Source organism: Thermobia domestica, chromosome 13 (genome assembly GCF_964235325.1).
Source record: "Thermobia domestica chromosome 13, izTheDome1.hap1.1, whole genome shotgun sequence".
Lineage (NCBI taxonomy): Eukaryota > Metazoa > Arthropoda > Insecta > Zygentoma > Lepismatidae > Thermobia > Thermobia domestica.
The window spans coordinates 109,684,576-109,708,666 of record NC_137466.1 but is presented as its reverse complement, the minus strand read 5'-3'; the positions used below and the strand labels follow the sequence as shown (position 1 = coordinate 109,708,666).

The 24,091-nt window shown below is 35.0% G+C and overlaps 1 protein-coding gene across 3 annotated transcripts in view; it reads left to right on the top strand.

The window, feature by feature from the left end:
- Nucleotides 1–367: 367 nt before the first annotated feature.
- Nucleotides 368–24,091, top strand: part of LOC145668420 (uncharacterized) — a 181,847-nt gene continuing 158,123 nt past the window's right edge. Inside the window, exon 1 of one of the 3 annotated variants that reach the window (XM_081736232.1) lies at nucleotides 368–505. The gene's annotated coding sequence lies outside the window, so the exon portion shown is untranslated. Of the gene's footprint in view, nucleotides 506–541; nucleotides 675–879; nucleotides 1,099–24,091 lie in introns of those variants that run through there. The other 2 variants (XM_081736233.1, XM_081736234.1) reach the window with 2 other exon arrangements.

Sequence of the window (24,091 nt, the reverse complement as noted above, 5' to 3'; positions counted from 1 at the left end):
CTTGGAAAAGGACTATAATATGGTGGTGAACTATCATATGGTTGGATCGGCCCCCCTAACTTCAGCCGGGCCCCCCTACATTTTTGGGCTTGCTACGGGCTTGTTTCTGCTTTTATTGATTGTTTCACCTATGCATATATATTTACTTTATATTGTCGCAGAAAGACATTGGGCCTTTTGCAGTCATTTTGACGCGTGATTAGTGCCATACTAAAGAGTTCGACTAACATATGTCTCCTGCAGTAGTCAGACCTTCGGTATAACGCTAATCGTACTTAAAAACGACTCTGCATTGCCCCGTTGTTTTTATGTTTAAATTTGACAAATGGCTGTTTTTAGCGATTTATGGACCTGAACTTGGCAACATTTTGTAAATAAGAGTTGACAACAGTTCTCCGGCTTCTCACGAGTTGACAAGTTAGGACTTGTTGAGTTCTCGTTTCGTTTGTCTGTGATATTTATTCACTTAAGACTTGTTAGAAGTTTGCCAGTTATTTATTTAACGGTAAGTTACAGAATAAATATATATATTAATGAATGAAAGAGTCAACTGTCAACTGTCATTTCCTGTAATTGTAACTATCTTGTAATGTTTGTTTACTTCGGCATGACAACTTCGGCTTTGGTTGTATACAGATCCTCGTTGAATTGTTTTTTATTGAAGAATTAGAGGCGTAAGTACTACCTTGAAATTTGATACTTGCAAAATTAATATTCGATAAGAGCTAAGAGCATAACTGATACAAGTAGTTTTTATTTATTTATTTTCTCTGAAACACATGATGTCAAATCTCCATGATGTTATGCAATATATGAATCATCGTGCTGTTCACTATTTCGATTACAGAGAAATTCGATCTCTACGTACCATGGAATAAGTTTTGAAACTAAATTGTACGTGAATCTTTGATTTTTTCGCTGCTACGTTTGGGTAGTGTATGTTGTTAAATGGATGATCCTTTGGTATGAAAGAAAAAAAGATGAAGCAAGAGTACTGTGGGTTTGCATGGTAGATTACCCGTACGTATGCCCGATAAGCAGAAGTGAGCGTTGAGAGGCTTGTGCAATGGAATTTTGTGTTTGTAAATAATAATTGAGGTAATAATGTTTTGTACAACAGAGGTAACAATCCCCTACTAATACGTTGTGATAAATGTTTGGATAAGTCAATATATAATAAATAATGCGATTGCGAGAAATCTTACCTTTGTACGAAATATGAAGGCACGAAGGATATACCTTTTTTTAAAAAAAAAAAATTAAGAATTGTTAGTTTTATTTTGTGGCCATCTACTGGGATCAGGGACACCCTTCTAAAATTTTGAATTTTTGAAATTTTGTTTAGTCTAATCTGTTTGCTCTCATATCTCTGTATTAAGGTACTAAATGCGAGCATATCATAAGTGGCGATCTTTCATGGTCTGCTCATATCTCCACTTTAAACAAGAAACCAAGTAGTGTGTGTGTTTTGCCTTATAGAAGCTTCAAGGTACTGTGTCGAGAAAATCACTTCTTAGCTTTTACTGCGCCAAGTTTAATTCTTTAACTTCAGCATAATACACTGGGGATCTGCTGAAGATAGTTTAACCACTTTCCGATTGCAAAAGAAAGCAATTAGGATTAATTTTTGGATTGCCCAAAAAATCGACATGTAAAAAGGTTTTCATAAAAGCAAAAATTTTAACACTCCCCAGCTTATACATCTATAAATCTATTCTTTTTACTGTGAAAAACAAGCATCTTTTTATCGTTAACAAAAATATTCATAGACATAATACAAGACAAGGTAGTGATATATTTATGATGCATCGAAAATATGCTAATATAAGCGAAACCGTGTATGAATTGTCAGATTGTATAATAAACTTCCTCTGTACTTGAAAAATATGAGCAATGTTTCCATTCTTTGTAAGACGTTATATAATCGACTCGCTGAAAAGTGCTATTACACCATTAAAGAATATTTAAATGACTCATTAAGTGAAGAGTTGGGAACAGATACTTACTAGTAAGTACATGCCTGATGATGTTCAGTTACCTAATTAAGATGTAAATTGTCATGTTTTTATACTTAATATATCCTGTTATGTGGTGTTGTATTTTAGAAAGATGCATGATGTATACCTCTGCTACTTGACAATATTGTATGTATTTTTTTTCTGGCAATTGTAATGCTTACATGAGAATTTCTCGTGTTTTGTTAGCTAATGAAGCAGCCAGATAGATGAAATGAAATTAATTGAAATTAATTCATTAGCAAATTACAGAAGTCTTTCATAGTTTACTAAGAACAAAGATAACATAACAATAATGGGAATACAATTGCAGTAGGCTTATAATCGTTAGTGGATACATATGTAGGCCTACCGATTTCCAGTATGAGTAGGCTTTAATTTTCAGGTAAAGTCTGTTAACTCTCAAAAAGAAATAAGAAGGATATGTCGGTAGAAAAACTGCGAGAGTGCAGCTTTACAATAGAGAACCCACTAGAAATAAACTACATATACTGTGCTTTTTTTTCTTTTTTTTCTTTTTTTTTTTTTGATCAGCTTATAGCAATTTTGACAATGTATTTTCTAAACAATTTTTCAGTAAAGGTTAACCTTAAGAAGGCATAACAGTTATGTCTATAAGTACAGTATTTTCTTGTCAAAATTCCATGCAAACGGCGTAAAACTTATTATCCAGTTATTCACCGTTTCTAGTTACTCCTCGAGTGGTATCAACCAATTGCGTACAGTTGTATAAGACATACAAACTTAGCTACGTATAGTGAAAGCCACACGTCTCAAACCACGTACCAAACTTTACAAGCTATTTTTAAACCTATTACGGTTTACGCTAAGGTGAAGATGGAGGGCTATAGTCGAGGTGCGTCCGTAGGGAACAGGCGAATTTGCGATGGTGGGTATACGTGTAAGCAAATTAAGGGTTCACTCGAGCAGACGGTTCTACCAAGTAGAAAATTCATAGGTAAAATACGACGTGAAATATTTTTCATGAAGGAATGAAAATGTGAATATAAGTGATTAGCATCTGTCACAGCATATTGAAATGAATTATTAGTGATGAAATCATTGTATCTGTAAGTGTGCTCTTCCACTGTCGTCGTTGGCGCGCTTGCTCCCTATGGATGGAATCGCCCGCAATCCCTCGGGCCTCCCTAATGCACTCCCACTCTAAGTCGGTTAGATTGCTTTCGTGCTATTTGGTGGCCATGTAGCACAAATTGTAAGGTGTTTTGTACACATTAGTTTTTATGCTGTAGTCCACACTTTATTCATACGATACTGAGCCATCCTGAAGTCAATCCGCAAGTAGTAATGGAGCTCTTCATTTAGTGCATGCTCTGCAAAAAGAAATAGAAAGCTCTAACCTGAAGGTGTAAGAGCGTGTTAAAATTTGGTAGAACCGTCTGCTCGAGTAATGAACAAATCAGAACGAAAAATACGTACCAATCTCAAGTAGGTGATCACTACAAGCTAGTTTTGCATTATATTTGTTTGTATAATTATGAAAATGCTCTTTCTATAATCGCATATTAGGCTACTTACATATGTAACGAATATATTGCACCGGAAAACAGGAGGTTGATATTTTCCACACTTTTCTTTCCTTATGCTCACACCGCAATCCTTAATGTGCCTGCTTTATCGGACAAGATCACAAGCGATCCCTCAAATTGTGCCCTGCTTGGAATCGGAATAGATACAAACTCAGGTTGTTTTGGCCACTTAGCACACATTCGTGCATGTTTTTGCACTTGTTGTATTTATAAGTTTGCAAGCATATTATAAATGTGTATGCAGCTCGTGGACATGTGAGACACTAAGAATCAGAAGATGTTGGATCATAAGCGGAAAGGATAGATGCTAGCGCTCCTCAACTTTTCCTATGCTAACTGGGAATTGTAGGCAAACGCCAACAAGGAAAAGAAAGTAAAATATGTTAAAATAACATTTTCACGTTGAAATGTATATAACTTTCAGGGTTTGAAAAACAGCCGGTTTTTTGAAAAAGCCCGACCCACCTGGGCCCATGTGGGGTTGATACCCTCTTGTATGTGTGGTACAAGCAGACGAACGAACAAATATAGATCGAATCATCCCAGGAGCCTTAGTGACGTTCACCAAATATGAACAACAAATATATATATATTAATATAATACAAAGATATGTAATTCGTGTTTTATAAAATAATTGTTTCAAAATGTCTTATACGGCATAAATATTTTCCAGTGCAAAATAGTTTTATTGTTGGAGTCATGGGCGGCGTTTAGGGAGCAAAGGGGGCAGTTGCCCCCAGGGATTGAAAAAACCCGGGTTTTTTTTGAAAAAGCCCAACCCACCTGGGCCCATGTGGTGTTTTTCGGGTTTAATCGGTTTTTTTCGGGTTTAATTGGGTTTTTTCGAAATATTTCAATATCTTTGGGGTAAAAGTGTTAAAATGTGATTTATACTTCAAGATTATCATTGTCACAACTTGCAACAATTTTCTATTCACTGCTGTTTTGAAAAATTGGCCGCCATTTTGAAATTTTACGTTAGATCGCCGCCAAAATATATACAGCTAATTTAGAGTGTCTCGTGCTTATATTCTAAAAATTTGAACTTAAAAGAGCGAAAATTGCACTTTGTAGCGTGGATACCTGCTATTTTTTTAAAAGCCATTTTGAAATTGTAGGTTGGTATGCTGCCAAAATCTGTGCAGGAAATTTAGTGTGTCTCGTGCTTGTAGCCTGAAAATTTAAACTTAAAACATCGACGGTGGTACCTTGTAGTATGTGTGGTACAGGCAGACGATCGAACAAATGAAGATCGAATCATCCCAGAAGCCTCACTGACGTTTGCCAAATATGAACACCAAATATATTAATTTAACAGCGTAAAATAAATGGTTTTATTTGAAGGTCACTTTCGATATTTTGTGCGTTCAATTAGGTGAAATTCCCGAGCATTTTTTGCAAGACGTTTCTTTCCAGAAAATTAATTTAAAACAATTCACAAAGATATAATTTATATTTTATCTTCCAGCGTAAAATAAAATAGTTTTATTGTTTAAGTATTCAGTTCCGATGCTTTGTGCGTTCAATTGCGGGAATTTCCCGAGCATTTCTTTCGCGACTTTTTTTTTCCCCTCGAAAATGCAGCTTTCTTTACTGTATATCGAAATTTCCACTAGTACGGAAGTTTGAATTCAGCACTTGAAGTAGTAAGTGTTACGTAGCTTTCGGAACTCTGAGCATTAAGCTTCTTAAATTTGACAAGAATTTTTACGCTATTCTTGGTGTTGATTCTAAAGAACGCTTATTTGAAGAGTACCAACAAATAACTGAACTAAACTGTTATTGTTGGAAAACTAAATTTTACTGAAGAATACTTGTGCTACCATCAAAGGCAAGAAATAATACTAATAGTTTTACTAATGCACTACATATTTACTGGTAGTACCGGCACATATGGCTTTAAACTCGTCAAACGTAGGGGAGACCGGGGCACATTGTCACAAGTGGCATGTTGCCACAGTAGCAGTTCTGAAAAAAGCGAAAAAATTAGCGCGCCGGTGCTGCTTTCTTGTTTACTTACTAGATGTCACTACTAACTACTCGATTGGAGATACGCGGCAACAACGGTGCTGCGTCAGTTGAACTTCGGTTTCTGTGCCGGAATGTAAATTTTACGAGTCCTGAAATTGCTGTTTTGTGTGTTCGTGAAAGCGGTAGAAACAAATATTTTTGTGTGTGTTATGTAGGTTACAAACACACTGTGTGTTCTGTATAATACAAACGATAGGGTTATCTGTTTCGCAGACAGTGAGAATATACAAAAGAAAGACAGAGAGGAAAGCACCACCAATGGAAGATCTATTGGTTGTAGCAACAGCTATGAAAAGAAATAACCCCATATCAATACGTAGGCCTAAAGCTGCTAAAGAATTTCATATCCACTGCAGAACATTGGCAAGATTTTGTGCACGTTGTTACAGATGGCGAACTACAATTCGGCCAATGCTCATTTATATTAGGTTACTCTTCGTAATACTAGGAAGAATTACTAGTATCATACCAAAACAAGCTTCGCACATATAATTTGAACTCACTACAAAAGAGGTTCGCGATTTGGCTTACAACTATGCAAAAGCGCTAGGATTGAAATGCCCAGAGTCGTGGAATGAAAAGGCCATTGCTGGCCCAGACTGGTATCCGGTATTTCTGAAAAGACATGGTGATCTTGCTATAAGAATTCCCCAAGCAAATAGTTTTGCACCTATAAACAATGTCAACGTAGGTCCAAAGAAGATTACGATTTTTCCTCAGAGGACGACGATATATTTGTTTAGTTTATGGCGATCCATACAGTGCGAGTACATGTAGCGAGAAGTGGATTCAGTGCATTCGATGTACGGAATCGGCCTACGAAAACAGAGGGAAGCAGAACTTGTTTTACGTGTGTATTAACTGTGACTGACGGTGACCTCCAGGTATGGTACTTTGTAGAAGCAAAAGGATAAACATTTTCAAATTAGTTTGCTGTGCGTACTAATAAAACGCAACTAAACTTCGTAATACTATTTACTCCTCTTCGAGCTATACAGTAGTCCTATCAGAGAAATTCTTTGCAGTTCATAAACTACAATAAAAAAAAAACTTAAATGCAATTGGCTAATTTTGCGTTGGCCTATTGGAGATGTATGCTATGATATGATAATTTCGTCATTTTGTTATGACCTTTCAGTTTGTAGTTTTGATTCCTTAGCTATGAGTTAGTTCTGTTTGCATGGCGGTTTTGGTTTTCCTACAAAGCTTGATGTAAAAATAAATCTTTTAGGTTGAGAAAATATAAGCTACAGGTCCTCCTACTTTCTTTCCTATATAACTAATATAGTTTCCCCTTTCATTTAATTATGTTTTGATTCTCTTTCAGACGCTAAGTATTTAATGCTGGTAACATTTACAGTCTTTTTGCATTAGTAATAGTTGCATTAATAATATCTACCAATTTCTGGAAAGTGCCACAAGAATAACATGTGACAATTTGCCCCATATATTGTGACAACTTACCCCGCATATGGGGTACATTGTCACAACTGTATTGATCATAAAACATAGTACATAAGTCCAGTTCAGAGCGTGTTACATTGGACAGAGAAATATATGCTATGCACAAGATAACAAAGTATATGTATACTAAAAAATATAATTTTCGGCCTTACACGAACATCACAAGTAAATAAAACGTGAAAATTGTGACAATGTTCCCCGGTCTCCCCTATGAGGGATAACGTCCCTCGGCATAGCCGAGTCGGTGAGCACACAATTTACGGAAAGTGTTTTCTAAAATATAAAATTGCATTGTTTTCAAATAGGCTATAAGCATAATCAATACATTAATTTGTTATATAATTATCTGAAGCTAAGGTAAGTTTTTTTTCATGTATTCAGTGCATTCAGAACTTTATAAAGGTCTTATGTAGAATGTTGTTGTATACCTTAACGTGAAAGCATTTAATTCGCCCGAGGTAAGTCCAAAATTTGATAAAAATTACTTTCAATGTGATCAAGTTAGTTATAGCAATAATATATTAACAAAAAGCTCAAAAACCCAGGTGGGTTTTTTCAGGTGGGTCCAACCCTGGTTGCCCCCCACTTTTTTGAAATTACGCAGTAATGTATGTAGTTTCATTTGGAAATATAAAGTTTGGTATGTATTATTGGTTCATAGAATAAAAATGGTTCCATAAAATATTTCGCAATTGAGATAACATTTCGCAAGAAAAGAAGTTATTCTTTAATTGCACAAAAATCGACATTTGCTAAAAATGTATTTTTTCTTTCTTATAAGGAGAAATATTTTTATTTGATTTTTTTTTCGTTTAACATCCTGTTCAGCAGCGAAGTTATATGAGACGTGGACTTATAACAGATTTCAAATGATAAGCGGCATGGCCTTGAGTTGGCTTCACGCGGCGTCCAATTGGCTTTGAGCGGTGTTGACAATTCGCGACAAACAGTCCTGCACGCTGACTTCTAGCGCTACTGCGAATCTTCGCAATACCAGAGGCGCTTATTAGAAATATTGTATTGGCACATCAACTGCTCACTTTACAAAGTAGAGAAAAGAATTACGAACACATACGTGAAATCTACATCTCTTTATGTCAACTGGTTGTTATGACACTCTTTTAAAGGTTTCCATACAAAACAATTAGTAAAACGAGCGATGAGTCCCGCGTCTAATTTCCAGTAGATTTTTCTTCAATTTGGAAATAGAACTGAACTTTTATTACAGAATAATCATGGGTGTAACCAGTAGGTTGTTCTAGGGGAACATTACTTTCAGGGGGAGGAAAGCTTTTCCCACATTTAAAAGAGAACAAATGATCTCTTTCAGAATATGAAAACATTTTAACTCATCATACATACTATACACATGTTATATTTTTACGAAGCTACCTTATCAAATGACGGATGTTGACAGTACTGAGTTGAAAACCGGATTGTAGATGAATTAATAACCTATTCATAAGAAAACAAATGCTGTTTATAGCAGTCTGTTTATCTGACTTTGTATTTATATGGGTTAAAACAGTAAAGAAAAAATATCAACTCAGATATTATTATGCAATAATCTAATAGAGAGTTCATATGGTGTGCTCCCAGTTAGGGAAATGAGAATATGAAGCATATGGTTAATTTTAGTTGTTTTAATTAGGTACAGAAACCGTATTGATGATGATCGATTTTTTTTTTTTAATTTTCACATTTTATTATAAACGTCCCTCATTTGCATTAACTATTAAATAAGTTTATTAAACACATACCATGAACCTCATTTTGGAAAGACAGGGCCCCCTTTTCCCCCGTGGCTACACGCCTTTGGAATCTGATTCATATATATATAATATGCCTAACATCGTAAGAACAAAGTATGGGAAGTTCGTAATATTGTTTTGAAATTTACTTCGGGATAAATTCTTCCTTACTCGACAGGAAACACGCAGTATGTTTTTTTTTTCTTCACGTTTCACTACCTTACATATATGCGACCATTTATTCCCTCTTTCCTCCTCCAGCAGGGATTCAAAAGCACCAGGCGTCTGAATGGTGTCGTAAATTATCGTAACCCAAAACAAACTCGATCATATGGACTTGCTAAGGAATCGGACGGTTTGTTTTTGTGTGACCTAGACCAAGCCCAAGAAAGTTATTTGTTATGAAAACTGAGAAGGAAACAGGTGCTAGTTGTGTCGGAACGTAACTTCTCTTCTAGCATAAACAGAATTCATCAGTGTCTGGGTTACTTTCTTTCGTGGTAGTTCGTTTTTTCTCCAAAATTATAGTTGACAATGTCTTTAAGCAAACCGAGTACAAGTGCAGAGCCTTCTTAAAATAATAATAATAATAATAATAAAAAATAAAGTGCTACGAAATCAGTCTGGAAGAATTATTTTTTGTGTTTACATTATTTTAGCCCATGATAATAACTTTACAAGACTCAGATTCAGACAATGACAAAATATTAACTGACATAGACGATAGTGAAAGTAGTGTTGAAGACGAGTGTTTAGTATATCCACTGGAAAAGTTAATGGGTAAGTAATTTAATTGCTATATATACTTCTAGGATGCACAGTCAAAATTCTTGAGTTTGCTGGAATAGTATATTTACATTGCGAATTATGTTGCAAATGTATGTGTCATAATCTCAACTGGAGGAAGAGCGGGAAGGGAAAGGGGAGTCCATGATCCGGCAACACCGCGCGGAATATCGCGCACCATTGGCCCGCCCGTGATGGTTTACATCTGAAATACACAATAATGATCAACGTGGAGTCCGAACCACGTGAGTTCCCCCCGAGAATCGAGCCCGGGTTTTCCACGTCAAAGGCGCGTACGCTAACCGCTTAGCCACGAATGAGCTCAGTAAGGAATATTAATTTTGCAGTGTAATATACGAGTTTAGGGGTTTACTTAGACAGTTTTGTATATACAATTAAATTTAGTGAATTCAGCATAATTCTAAGTTTTAGGATTATTTTGTATAAGTCAAATGTGGAGTGACTCTAAGGCCGCGCCTCCATTGCATCCGACTGCGATTGCGAACTGTGAATTCATGTCCTTTACTACATCGGAAGTTTTGTGAATGCGATTAAGTTGCAATATCTCTTTCAAACCTTCAACGTGAAATATTTTTGCTTGAAAATTCATATCTTAAAGTTTTCAGAGCAATCAATAATAATAATAATAATATATATTTTCCTTTGTTTGCAAAATAGAGTGAATGTCGCTCCTGTTATTACTATGCTTCTGTGGTAACCGCTATTTTCACTTTAAAATAAATTAATAAAATTAGAGATTGCAAAATCAACCAACTTTCTAAGGAAATTTTCTACATGAGTAAAAAACCCGTTTTTGCTATTTCAAACATATTAGTCAATAATTACATGTATTCGTAAAATCATTATTTGAGAAACAAAGAGGAAATATAAATTGAATAAAAAGTTGCGTTTCGTGTATTAATTCAATCTTCATTTTTTAAAGGGAAAACAAAGAAGATTATACGTACCTTCCACTCCAAGTTATTTACTTACATCTGCCCATAATTTGTTCACGACGTGTCGTTTGTGGTAATCTGAATGAGCTTGAATCCACAATGGAACTTTATCAAAAACACAAATTAATCAAACATCAACATCTATTTCCATTTTTATTTTTATCACCGCACCTCGCAACGTCGTTTAATTTCACGCAAAACGACTCCTTCTTTCACGTGCGCTCAATTTCTCTGCAGACGACTCTCCATTCGCACGAATTCGAACGAACAATCCCAGCATGTTGGGATCGTTCGCATTCGCATCTTTTCGTCGGTTTTTGCAATTCGCAGGTCGGAACTAGTCGAGGCACTCCAATTTATTTACACGTGCTGGGAAATTCGCATTCGTAATCGCATGCGGAAGCAATAGAGGCGCGGCCTAAGTATTGCTGAGTTTTGATATATTCCAAGAAAGTGAAAACTGTACTTAATGGCAGTTAACATGTTTCGGGAAGCTGCGAAAGTATTTCTTTAAATGTCTTAGCATATGCTTGTAGTATTCACTGTCATTCTAAGAGTAATAACAAATATAATAGCATGCGTGGAATTAGAAATATAAGTTGTTCATTAATTTCCAGTTTCAATATAACTTTTGCAAAACAAACCTCATTATTCATTACTATGATTATTTGATTAATATTATCCTTTCTGTTTATTTGTTATTAAATAGGCCCCTAATCTGATCACACAATTTTTCAGGCAGATATTCATGAGCAAGGAATCAAATCTCTTCTTACACCTTCGTTGTTTAAGAGTACAAAGGGCTATTATCTACTTGCGTTGCTCTTGTCAATTTACTTAATAAAAATATGAAACAAGATATATATGGTATTTTAACTGAAAAAGACAGTATCCTAATAGTTATACAACATTTCGTCAAACATAGTGTTATAAGCAACCAGGAAAACTAACATTGATATCAAATATTCAGATCATGTCTTGTCCCCCCTCCCACTTTTACGTCCAACCGCCGCCACTGGTTGGAGTTCACTTCTGATACTTTGTGCGTTCAATTACGGGAATTTCCCGAACACTTGTTACAAGACGGCTCTTTCCAGAATATTAATTTAAAATAGAGATGCAAGGGCTCGGAAAAAAACTCGGTTTTTTCTGCTTCGCTTTTTTGCTTGGGAAATTTTGGACTTTTTTCAAAATCCTGCTTTAAATTGATAAAGCAGATTTTGTTTCGCATCTCTATAACACAAAAAGTCATTTAATTAGTGGTTGATGCCGATATTAATATAAAACCTCGAAAATAAACCATGAATTTCGAAAAGATATTTCAAACAATTTTACTTCTCAACATATTTACATTATGAATTCCAAAGGATTAACCAATGCATATAAGATTTTTTTTTTTTTTTTAAATGCCAAAAACCCGTTTTTGGGGGGAGTTTAAACTAGGCTTTTTTGGCTTAAACCAGGTTTTTTGGGTTTAGATATTTTGCTTTATGTATTTATATTACATATTGACAGAAATAAGTTTGTTTCGCCTTGGTGTTATTATGCAACAACGGGGTTATGCTGGAAGAGGTCACATAAGCTTAAAGAAGTGCGGTCAGTAAATTTCTTAAATTGGAAAACTCCCGCCCTAGCCATCGGGAAAATCCCGTCATTACCCTAAATGTAAAACAATAACGGAAAAATCCTGTTCTTGCTTTGCATGTAAATTTTAAAGGTCAACATATCATAATCAGTACGCTAAAACTGAGGTATTAAATTACAAATTTAGTACGTACATATGATTGAAAGTCCAATCCAAGCTAATGTTGGAAGCTACGTAGGCAATCGATAAATTATGCAAATTTCTATCAATATATTTAAGCAACCTTGGCTTCTTTATGAAACAACAGGCATTCAGACATGCAGAAATATACAATTTGGTTTTGTTTCGTAGTTTAGGCTTAACATCCTTACGTAATAGGCCTACCGAGGTTATCAAGGAGAAGACTTTCGCTTAAAGTTACATCCGAACCGCTACATTGTTTACGCATGAAAGAAGGGTTGTGGTTCGACCGAGAATTGAACATGGGACACCTTGATTAAAAGGTGAAAAGGAAATAAAACTAATGCAGACTATTTGGTGTGTGGAAACGTCACCATGAAGTTCACACGATTTGCATTTTTCGTTTTTTTTTTAATTTTTTGGTTTAAACCAGTTGTTTATTTAAAAAAAACAGCTGGTGTAAACCAGCCAACCTTAAAAGTAAATACTTCTTTTAATAAAATACACAGATGACTAGGAAAATTCTATGTAGTATTTTTACTTCAAAATATTCCATACCCCCTTTTTGGAACAAAATAAAATTAAAATAAAACATAAGAGAAATACTTAGATTTATATGATACACTTAAAGGCTGCACATCTAGAACTTTTGGTTCTGTATATTCTTGAAATTCTATAGTTTTATATAACCATCATCACGGTTTACTCAGTCCTCAAGTTTTTTGAATTTTTAACAAGAGGGATTCAACATATGAAGGGCGTGAGGCAAGAACATGGTAACCCACAATTTTACTATTTTAGGAAATTAGAGATTTTCTGCTGCAGAATCCATTTTGAAAGTCGGAAAGCTGATTTATCACATAAGACTATACATGAAGGATTAAACGAAGCGGTATGCGTTGCTGTCTATCTGGTGCTGCATATCTCAGCAATTTAAAATTTCTTGGTTACCATGTTCTTGGCTCACACCCTTCATATCATTATGGAACTCTCCCCACCGCACGACCACAAAAAAAAAAAAAAAAAAAAAAAAAAAAAAAAAAAAAAAAAAAAAAAAAAAACTATGGAATATATTTAAGTTAAATACAACTGCACAACAAACATGACTGAGCGGAGCTTTTGCGCTTCTATCGGGAAGTTCGGATTCAACCCAGCATTCGACCATTCTGACAAAGCTTTTTTTCATTCCATCTGTGAAGTAGAAATACTGCGTGTACTGTGAGTTGGCCGACTTCCTTTCTTATTGTTTTTAAATCGTTATTATTACTAAATCACCAGCAGTGACGGCTTTGCAAAGGTTAGAGGTGCGGTCTTTCGGGCTGAAGCCTGTTCCCCAAAATTACGGAATGTCTAAAGCAAAGGAAATATCTATTAGTTATGCCTTTACTCATAAGCTTTAAACTCCCGTCAAACAAAAATTACGAATGTTTAGAAAAACTAAACATTAGTAAGAAAAACCCCTCCCAAAATGCTCTTCTAAATCCGCCACTGATTCTCAGAATAAAATGATATTCAAGGTTGTATTCGGAAGATTATCGCTAAATATATAAACGAAACGAAATATTATGCCCGTACTCAAACTTCAAGCTCCTCCCAAATAAAATTAGGACATTTTAGAAAATGAAACAATCAGAGAAACCCCTCCCAAAGTACTTTTCTCAATCCGCTACTGATTATTTGTATAAATTAGTATGCAAGATTGTATCCGGAAAATTATTGCTAAATCGTTGCACAGCTACAGTATAACAGAAATGTGGAAGTACGGGTTGACGGATATATTAAAAAACGTACGCTTTGACGGATATATAGAAAAACATAAGTTTAAGTTTTGCGCTAGAAGCTAGAGTTCTAAGCTCTTAGAAATGAAACACTGATGACAAACTATAATGATCTAGAGAAGAAAAAAATGTCGATAACTCAAAAGTTAAATAGCCTCTAAAATTGCCCTCAAATACTACATTCTTCATGTTAGCTTTAATTCGTAAAACATGTGCTCCATCCATCTTGATGGTGAATTTCAGAGCGAAATATGGCATTTAGGTCTTGGAATTCTTATCTAACTATGCATTATACTATAAGAAAGCTATTTAGATAGAAAAATCATGAAAATGAAAAAAGCCAAAATTTCCAAAATTCTTTTTTTTTTTTTTTTTCAAAAAAGCCGGCTTTTTATGTGAAAAAAAACATCGATTCAAAAAAGCCGGCTTTTTTGCATATCTAATTTAAAACAATTAACACAGACATAATTCATATTTTATGTAGTAAATGTTTCAAAATATCTTAAATGAAATTCAATATCTTCCAGAGTAAAATAGTGTTATTGTTGAATTATTCAGTTGCGACGCTTTGTGCGTTGAATTGCGGGAATTTCCCGAGCACTTCTTTCGCGGCGCTTTTAATGCAGCTTTTTCTTGGTGTATATCGAAACTTCCTCTAGTAAGGAAGTTTGAATTCAGGATTTGAAATAGTAAGAGTTACGTAGCTTCAGAACTCCGAGCATTAAGCTTCTTATATTTGACAAGAATTTTTACGCTATTGCTGGTGCTGATTCTGCAGAATGGTTATTTGAAGAGTAGCAACAAATAACTGAACCAAACTGTTGTTGTTGGAAAACCAAATTTTACTGAGAAATATTTGTGTTACCATCAAAGGTAACAAAACAATAATACTAACAATTTTACTAGTGCACTACATATTTACTGGTAGTACCGGTACCTATGGCCTTAAACCCGATGAGGGACAACGTCCCTCGGCGTCGCCGAGTCAGGGAGCATACTGTTCACGGAAAGTATTTTCTAAAATATAAAATTGCATATCTTACTTCAAACAGGCTATAAGCATTATACATTAATTTGTTCTATAATTACCTCAAGCTAAGGTTTTTTAAATGTTTTTTTTTTTTTAAATTTATTCAGGGTATTCAGAAGTTTATAAATGTCTTATGTTGTTGTATAGAAGTTCAGTGTAACCTTTATGGTGCAGTTTTATTATACAGATCCACAGATTGTAAAATATACGGGAAAAATTGCGGAAGTCTTTAATTTGCCCATTTTATGTCGACAACAGAGTACGACTTTACGTATCGATAGTATAAGTAGACTAGGAACGGTTAGAAGCCCCCCAGGTGTTAGTCAGGGTTTGAAAAAACCCGGGTTTTTTTGAAAAAGCCCAACCCACCTGGGCCCATGTGTGTTTTTTCGGGTTTAATCGGTTTTTTTCGGGTTTAATTGGTTTTTTTTGAAATATTTCAATGTCTTTGGGGTAAAAGTGTTAAAATGTGATTTATATTTCAAGATTATTATTGTCACAACTTGCAACAATTTTCTATTCACTGCTGTTTTGAAAAAACGGCCGCCATTTTGAAATTTTACGTTAGATCACCGCCAAAATATATACAGCTAATTTAGAGTGTCTCGTGCTTATATTCTAAATATTTCAACTTAAAAGACCGAAAATTGCACTTTGTAGCGTGGATACCCGCTATATTTTTTTAAAGACACCATTTTGAAATTGTACGTTGGTATGCTGCCAAAATCTGTACAGGAAATTTAGTGTGTCTCGTGCTTGTACCCTAGGTGGTACCTTGTAGTATGTGTGGTACAGGCAGACGATCGAATCATCCCAGAAGCCTCACTGACGTTTGCCAAATATGAACACCAAATATATTAATTTAAGAGCGTAAAATAAATGGTTTTATTTGAAGGTAACTTTCGATATTTTGTGCGTTCAATTAGGTGAAATTCCCGAGCATTTGTTGCAAGACGTTTCTTTCCAGAAAATTAATTTAAAACAATTAACAAAGATATAATTTATATTTTATCTTCCAGCGTAAAATAAAATAGTTTTATTGTTGAAGTATTCAGTTCCGATGCTTTGTGCGTTCAATTGCGGGAATTTCCCGAGCATTTCTTTCGCGACTTTTTTTTCCCTCGAAAATGCAGCTTTCTTTACTGTATATCGAAACTTCCACTAGTACGGAAGTTTGAATTCAGCACTTGAAGTAGTAAGTGTTAAGTAGCTTTCGGAACTCTGAGCATTAAGCTTCTTAAATTTGACAAGAATTTTTACGCTACTGTTGGTGTTGATTCTAAAGAACGCTTATTTGAAGAGTACCAACAAATAACTGAACTAAACTGTTATTGTTGGAAAACTAAATTTTACTGAAGAATACTTGTGCTACCACAAAGGTAAGAAATAATATAATAGTTTTACTAATGCACTACATATTTACTGGTAGTACCGGCACATATGGCTTTAAACTCGTCAAACGTAGGGGAGACCGGGGCACATTGTCACAAGTGGCATGTTGTCACAGTAGCAATTCTGAAAAAAGCGAAAACATTAGTGCGCTGGTGCTGCTTTCTTGTTTACTTACTAGATGTCACTACTAACTGTACTTGATTGGAGATACGCGGCAACAACGGTGCTGCGTCAGTTGAACTTTGTTTTCAGTGCCGGAATGTAAATTTTCCGAGTCCTGAAATTGCTGTTTTGTGTGTTCGTGAAAGCGGCAGAAACAAATATTTTTGTGTGTTATGTAGGTTCCAAATAGAGCTTCATAATGTGATACTTTGTATGAGCCTAATCTTGTCGTTTGGTATAGATATTTTGTAAAAAGAGTAATGGCAACGTGTGGGGCAAGTTGTCACAAATAAGACGGTGCATGTTGTCACTGTGACAATGTGCCCCACTGTGTGTTATATATAATACAAACGTTAGGGTTATCTCGGTTCCGCAGACGGTGAGAATATACAAAAGAAAGACAGAGAGGAAAGCAACACCAATGGAAGATCTACTGGTTGCAGCAAGAGCTATGAAAAGAAATAACAACCCCATATCAATACGTAGGCCTAAAGCTGCTAAAGAATTTCATGACCACAACAGAACATTGGCAAGATTTTGTGCACGTGTTACAGATGGCGAACTACAGTTCGGCCAATGCTTATTTACATTAGGTTACTCTTCGTAATACTAGGAAGAATTACTAGTATCATACCAAAACAAGCTTCGCACATGTAATTTGAACTCACTACAAAAGAGGTTCGCGATTTGGCTTACAACTATGCAAAAGCGCTAGGATTGAAATGCCCAGAGTCGTGGAATGAAAAGGCCATTGCTGGCCCAGACTGGTATCCGGTATTTCTGAAAAGACATGGTGATCTTGCTATAAGAATTCCCCAAGCAAATAGTTTTGCACCTATAAACAATGTCAACGAAGGTCCAAAGAAGATTACGATTCTTCCTCAGAGGACGACGATACATTGTGTTTAGTTTATGGCGATCCATACAGTGCGAGTACATGTAGCGAGAAGTGGATTCAGTGCATTCGATGTACGGAATCGGCCTACGAAAACTGAGGGAAGCAGAACTTGGTTTATGTGTGAATTAACTGTGACTCTGACGATGATTTCCAGGTATGGTACTTTGTAGAAGCAAAAGGATAAACATTTTCAAACTAGTTTGCGATGCGTACTAATAAAACACAACTAAACTTCGTAATAATATTTACTCCTCTTCTAGCTATACAGCAGTCCTATCAGAGGAATTCTTTGCAATTCATAAACTACAATCAAAAACGACTTAAATGCAATTCGCTAATTTTGTGTAGGCCTACTGGAGATGGGGGGTATGATTTGATAATTTCGTCATTTTGTTATGACCTTTCAGTTTGTAGTTTTGATTCCTTAGCTATGAGTTAGTTCTGTTTTCATGGCAGTTTTGGTTTTCCTACAAAGCTTGATGTAACAATAAATCTTTTAGGTTGAGAAAATATAAGCTACAGGTCCTCCTACTTTCTTTCCTATATAACTAATATAGTTTTCCCTTTCATTTAATTATGTTTTAATTCTCTTTCAGACGCTAAGTATTTAATGCTGGTAACATTTACAGTCTTTTTTGCATTAGTAATAGTTGCATTAATAATATCTACCAATTTCTGGAAAGTGCCACAAGAATAACATGTGACAATTTGCCCCATATATTGTGACAACTTACCCCGCATATGGGGTACATTGTCACAACTGTATTGATCATAAAACATAGTACATAAGTCCAGTTCAGAGCGAGTTACATTGAACAGAGAAATATATGCTATCCACAAGATAACAAAGTATGTGTATACTAAAAATTATAATTTTCGGCCTTACACGAGCATCACAAGAAAATAAAACGTGGAAATTGTGGCAATGTGCCCCGGTCTCCCTTATGAGGGATAACGTCCCTCGGCATAGCCGAGTCGGTGAGCACACTATTTACGGAAAGTATTTTCTAAAATATAAAGTTGCATTGTTTTCAAATAGGCTATAAGCATAATCAATACATTAATTTGTTATATAATTATCTGAAGCTAAGGTAAGTTTTTTTCATTTATTCAGTGCATTCAGAACTTTATAAAGGTCTTATGTAGAATGTTGTTGTATACCTTAACGTGAAAGCATTTAATTCGCCTGAGGAAAGTCCAAAATTTGATAAAAATCACTTTCAATGTGATCAACTTAGTTGTAGCAATAATATATTAACAAAAAGCTCAAAAACCCAGATGGGTTTTAAGGTGGGTTTTTCAGGCGGGTCCAACCCGAAAAAACCCACCGGGTTTTTTCGGGCTGGGCCCACTTTGGCAAACTCTGGTGTTAGTACGCTTCTTTTCTGGACGTAAAATGAGAAAATTAAAGACTTGCTCATATTTTTCTATATATTTTTCAATCTGTATATCCGTATAGTAAAACTGCACCGAGAACAAAACCCTGACTTCTAACCCTTTCCTACTACTATTGGTACCACTACTTATACCTTGGGTCCGTATAGTAAAACTACACGCTACAATCTAATCTAAAGTCTACTACCAATATTGCAACACCAAGTATCACTCGTTTATTTTATTACAGATATAATTTATTAGTTCATTCTTTGATGTTTATTTAGTCGAGATGTGTACAATCTGGAAAGTCGAAAACCCCGGCACGCGGTATGCTTTCTTCATTTGTTACTTTGTTAAACGAAGATTAGAGACAAAAGGCGACAACCAATCAGAGTCGATTTTACAAATTGACGGAAGTTTGCTTAAACGAGGTTTACTGAACTTCGATTTTTAATGGTGCAACAAAAGTCCGGAAACCATGTTTAAACTTGAAAGTTCAACGTTGAACGCGTTTAAGTAAACGCTCGTTTAAACTTCATTGGTGCACCCGGCTGTTACTGATAGACCTATTATCTCTTGTGCGCGGGAATCCTGGTTTAATCCCTGACTAAGTAAGTTTGTGGTGTACAACATCATGTTTGTGAGTTTCTCGGGATAGTCCCGTTTCCTCTCCATTCTCATTCCACCAATTCATCCACCATAGTTCAATTTCCTTAATCCGTCTTCCTTAGCCTAAAGGGCATGATAGTGTGCGGTAAACTAGGAGATTTTATTTCTGAAGACTGCAGTTTATAATTGCTCAATATTGTTCAGACATACGAGCACTTTTAGGTAGACTAGATAATTTTTCCAACGCTGATAATTTTTCCAACCAATCTTCCTCCTGTGGGTGTAGTCAGTTCCAAAAGTGTAAATATTCTCAAAATATGTGACAAAGGTACTCCGGATGCATCAGTTGACTTCGCAAATGTGTATTTGATCCCGCGGTCCAGATAGACATCTTCAACCACTGCCGGCCACCCCTGGTGATCATAGACGCACGCAGCGAAGTCCTGGATGTGAATATGGGTGACATCCAGAAGTCCTAAAATGCAGAAGTCCTAAAAATATGGGCACTAGACCTAAATTTTAGGACTTCTGCACTTTAGGACTTCTGCACTTTAGGACTTCTGCATTTTAGGACTTCTGCACTTTAGGACTTCTGCACTTTAGGACTTCTGCATTTTAGGACTTCTGCACTTTAGGACTTCTGCCTTTTAGGACTTCTGCCTTTTAGGACTTCTGCCGTTTAGGACTTCTGCCATTTAGGACTTGTGCCTTTATCATTCACTTGCTTTAGTTCTGAAATTCGCCACCACCACACGAACTTGGGACGATGCAGCAACTAGTTGGCAATAATGTTACGAACGTATCTAATTCCAACAGTAACAGCTATATTTGTACTACTAAGATCGTTATTATCACTATCTGTTCTGCACTTATACACGAATTACATAATACAACCTATTTCATTCTAAGAATTAATTACATAATTTGTTAAGAAATTCGTTTCTTTCGAATGGAGATACGAGAATCCCAAGACAAATTCCTAAAACAAGAATAAATAAATAAATAAATAATAAAAAAAATGTTTAAAAAGAATATTTTACCAGACTTCTGAAACCAAGCAAACATTCAGAATTGCAATATATACTGTGCGGAGCGTATTTTATTAAGAGTAGGACAAAAATCCACCAAAGTTTACTTAATTAGGACAAAAGTACACTAGACATTTCACGAGTGAACATTAAATACCAACTGTATACATAAAGAACGCAGTAAATTTAAAATTGAGCAAAGAACATTTATTATGCAATACAGTGGGTGACATTAATAAGTCTTAAATGGCACAAGTCCTAAAAATATAGGCATTAGACCTAAATTTTAGGTCCTGTGCCATTTTTGCAGAAATTACTACATAGTCATTTAGGGGTGTAGCCTGCAAATTTTTCTAGGGGAGCATGATTTTTATATATTAAAAGCAAATCAAAAGTTTATTTCCAGATTACGAAAGCTTCAATAAGACAATAAATTTATACATATTACACATGTACACAAATACATAATATTATTATATTTCCAGTTAGTTCCTTTTTGAAACCTGGACCTTGACAGAGCGTAAATTTAAAATCACAGCTTGTGGGAAATGTACGAATCAGGTAGTTATAAGAAATCGGAAACTGTTCATGGAAATCCATTTGTTTGACTGTATTTACCTTCTGTACTCTTATATAAAAGAGTAAAGATGAGTGATTTTTTGGGCATACTACTACAAGTAGAGTCGTTAAATTTTAATTATAAAATATAATTTTCTTATGAAAGCAGGACATAAGAAAGAATTTTTGGAAATAAGTATCGTAAAACGGGTGGGGCAAGATTTTTTTAAAGGGTAGTGTATCTCGCAAGTTTCTGAAGCTAGTAAAATGAAACTTGGCATATAATCTTTCCTGTTAAAAAAAACTGAAAATTGAACACATAAAAAGGAAAGAGCAAAGGGAGCACTTTTTTAATGTTCGAATTCCCCATTACTTACTCAGAAAATATGTAAATAAATTAAGGAAGGATTTGTTTAAGCTAGATGCGTGAAACTCGGTATTTGAACTTTTAACTAAAAGTAATAAAATACTATATGTTTCAGTATCTTGAAAATTACACTTCTAAGGGGAAGGAGGGTCAATTTCTATAATATTAAAATATCCCACTGTTTATAAGATTTGGGCAGAAAACTCTTTTCCTTTAGGCCTCGGTTATTCCAGTTAAGCAAATGAGAGTACAAAGTGGCTAATTAATTAGGTTCTTTTAATTATTTTAACATGTTGACGTAGTTTAATTCTTTTAAAACTGTATTCTTTCACATTCTATTATAAACATCCTTCATTTGCTGTAATTATTAAACACGTTTAAGAACAAAAGAGTAACTCATAATAGAAACAATTTCTGCAGGAACAACTGGTAGGATTCAGCCTCTTGTTGTGTTCTTTAGGCCGTTAAAATTTTTCTTGAGACATTTTTCTGACACTGTCCTTCTCTACAACTATAACATGAATTTACATCTCCGTAATAATATAATTAAGATCTCATCACCGATTCATAATCAGTTTTCTTTTCCTAGATTTGCTAATCTTATTGGGTATGCATGATATAAAAGCGGTTATTGGAAGAAAAACCATCTGTGTTTGAAAATTTTCTTTCAAAGATTGTGCAGCATTTTGCGATTTATGCACAGTTATTGCCGTAATAAGGTGTGTGTGGTGTACACAATGTTTATGCATCACACACTTTTTTACTATATATCATTACCGTAAAACGTTTTCCCAATCAGTTAATAATTATAACATTTGAGGATATAAGAAGTTCTGACATAGAGTGAAGCGAGGGGACTCACTATAAATAAGTAACCCTTGCCAATTACAGAAACATTTAATTTTTATTTTATTTATTAATTTATATATTCTACTTCGTGAATTTATTTCTCCCTAACGAATAATTTTCATTTTGAAGAGTGGACGTTTCGGTGTAAACATTAGAACTTTTACACCGAACCAGCCTCACCTTAACCGGCGAACGTCCTTACACCGAGCAATCCGTACACCGAAACGCCCTGCACCAAAACGTCCTACACCGTAACAGCCGTATCCCAGGAGTAGTTAATTACGAATATGACAATTATTTGCTACAGAAAGACTTCTGTACAAAAAATATATGTGTAAAAATAATTTACTTCAAAACAACACAAGGAAAGCAAAATTTATGACGTACATAACTAAAACGTATGTTACTAATATGAAGTCAATGGTGTGGAAATAGAGAAAAACAGACATTATGAAAGATCTGGGAATCACATTTGGTAGAAAGTTAAAATTTTGCCAACATAGAAATATATCATGGAAAGAGTAAGAAAGGACAATAGGCTTCGTTTATTTATTTATTTATTTATTATTTCAGAACGATAGAATATGTATTTATACAAATAACTTGTAAGAACTAAGGCTCTGTAATATGAAACAGTATATCTAAAACTTGACTAACAGATTGACAGTATTCTTCTTACGGACGCGATGGTAGCGCCACAAGAGATTTTTAGGACTTCTGCACTTTAGGACTTGTGCACTTTATTACTTCTGCCTCGGTATGATTTTTAGGACTTCTGCATTTTAGGACTTCTGCATTTTAGGACTTCTGCACTTTAGGACTTGTGCCGCGAAATAATTTTTAGGACTTGTGCATTTTAGGTCTAATGCCGTTTAGGACTTCTGCATTTTAGGACTTCTGCCATTTAGGACTTCTGCCGCATCCCCGTGAATATCAGAACAATAGAATTCTGCAGCCATTGATGTTATCTGTACATCTTCATATTCACTTGAATTTGATAAGTAACAGGGTTAGCTGATTTAAACCAGCTGTTAAAAAAAAAAAGTTTAAACCAAAAACAGAAAGAAAATGTTCGTAAAAGTGTGAGTGTTCATAACATATTGATGAACACACATTTGTGGGTTATCATGTTTCACTCCCGTATTTTATTCGTGTTATATTCAGACCTAAATTCCCCATTCGTTGCTCAAAGAGATTATACTACAAAAGCAACTTTTTAAATAAGTTTATGGATGTTTCTTTTGTGTTTTTTTAAGTTTGTTAGTGTTATGCAATTGCAGCTGGGTGTCTACTAATATTTCAAGATGAAACTTTGTGACTTTTTCTTTACCAAACCAGATAATTTCGTAACATTCTCAAGTGCGAATTAGGCCGAATTTTCATATATGCGATAGAAGCTTACTTTGGTTGCGATTTGGTAGCGTCTGAAGCCGGTCATAGACATTTTTGGTGGTGAATTTTGACGTTTTATAGAAAAAAAATTCCGGCCTGCACTTACGTTTGTACAGTTAAAAAAAAATAAAAAAAAAATCGTGACCTAAAAGCTAAATTTCATGACTTTCATGACCGTTTTCTGATTTCGTGACTTTTTCATGACTTTCGTGACCGATAGACATCCTGTGCATTCAAAGAAAAATTCGAAATATTCTTTCGTTTTAATAATGTTTACTATTGGTAAAATAAATCGAAATGCCGTACTTTTTTTTGCGGAGGGGGGGGGGGGG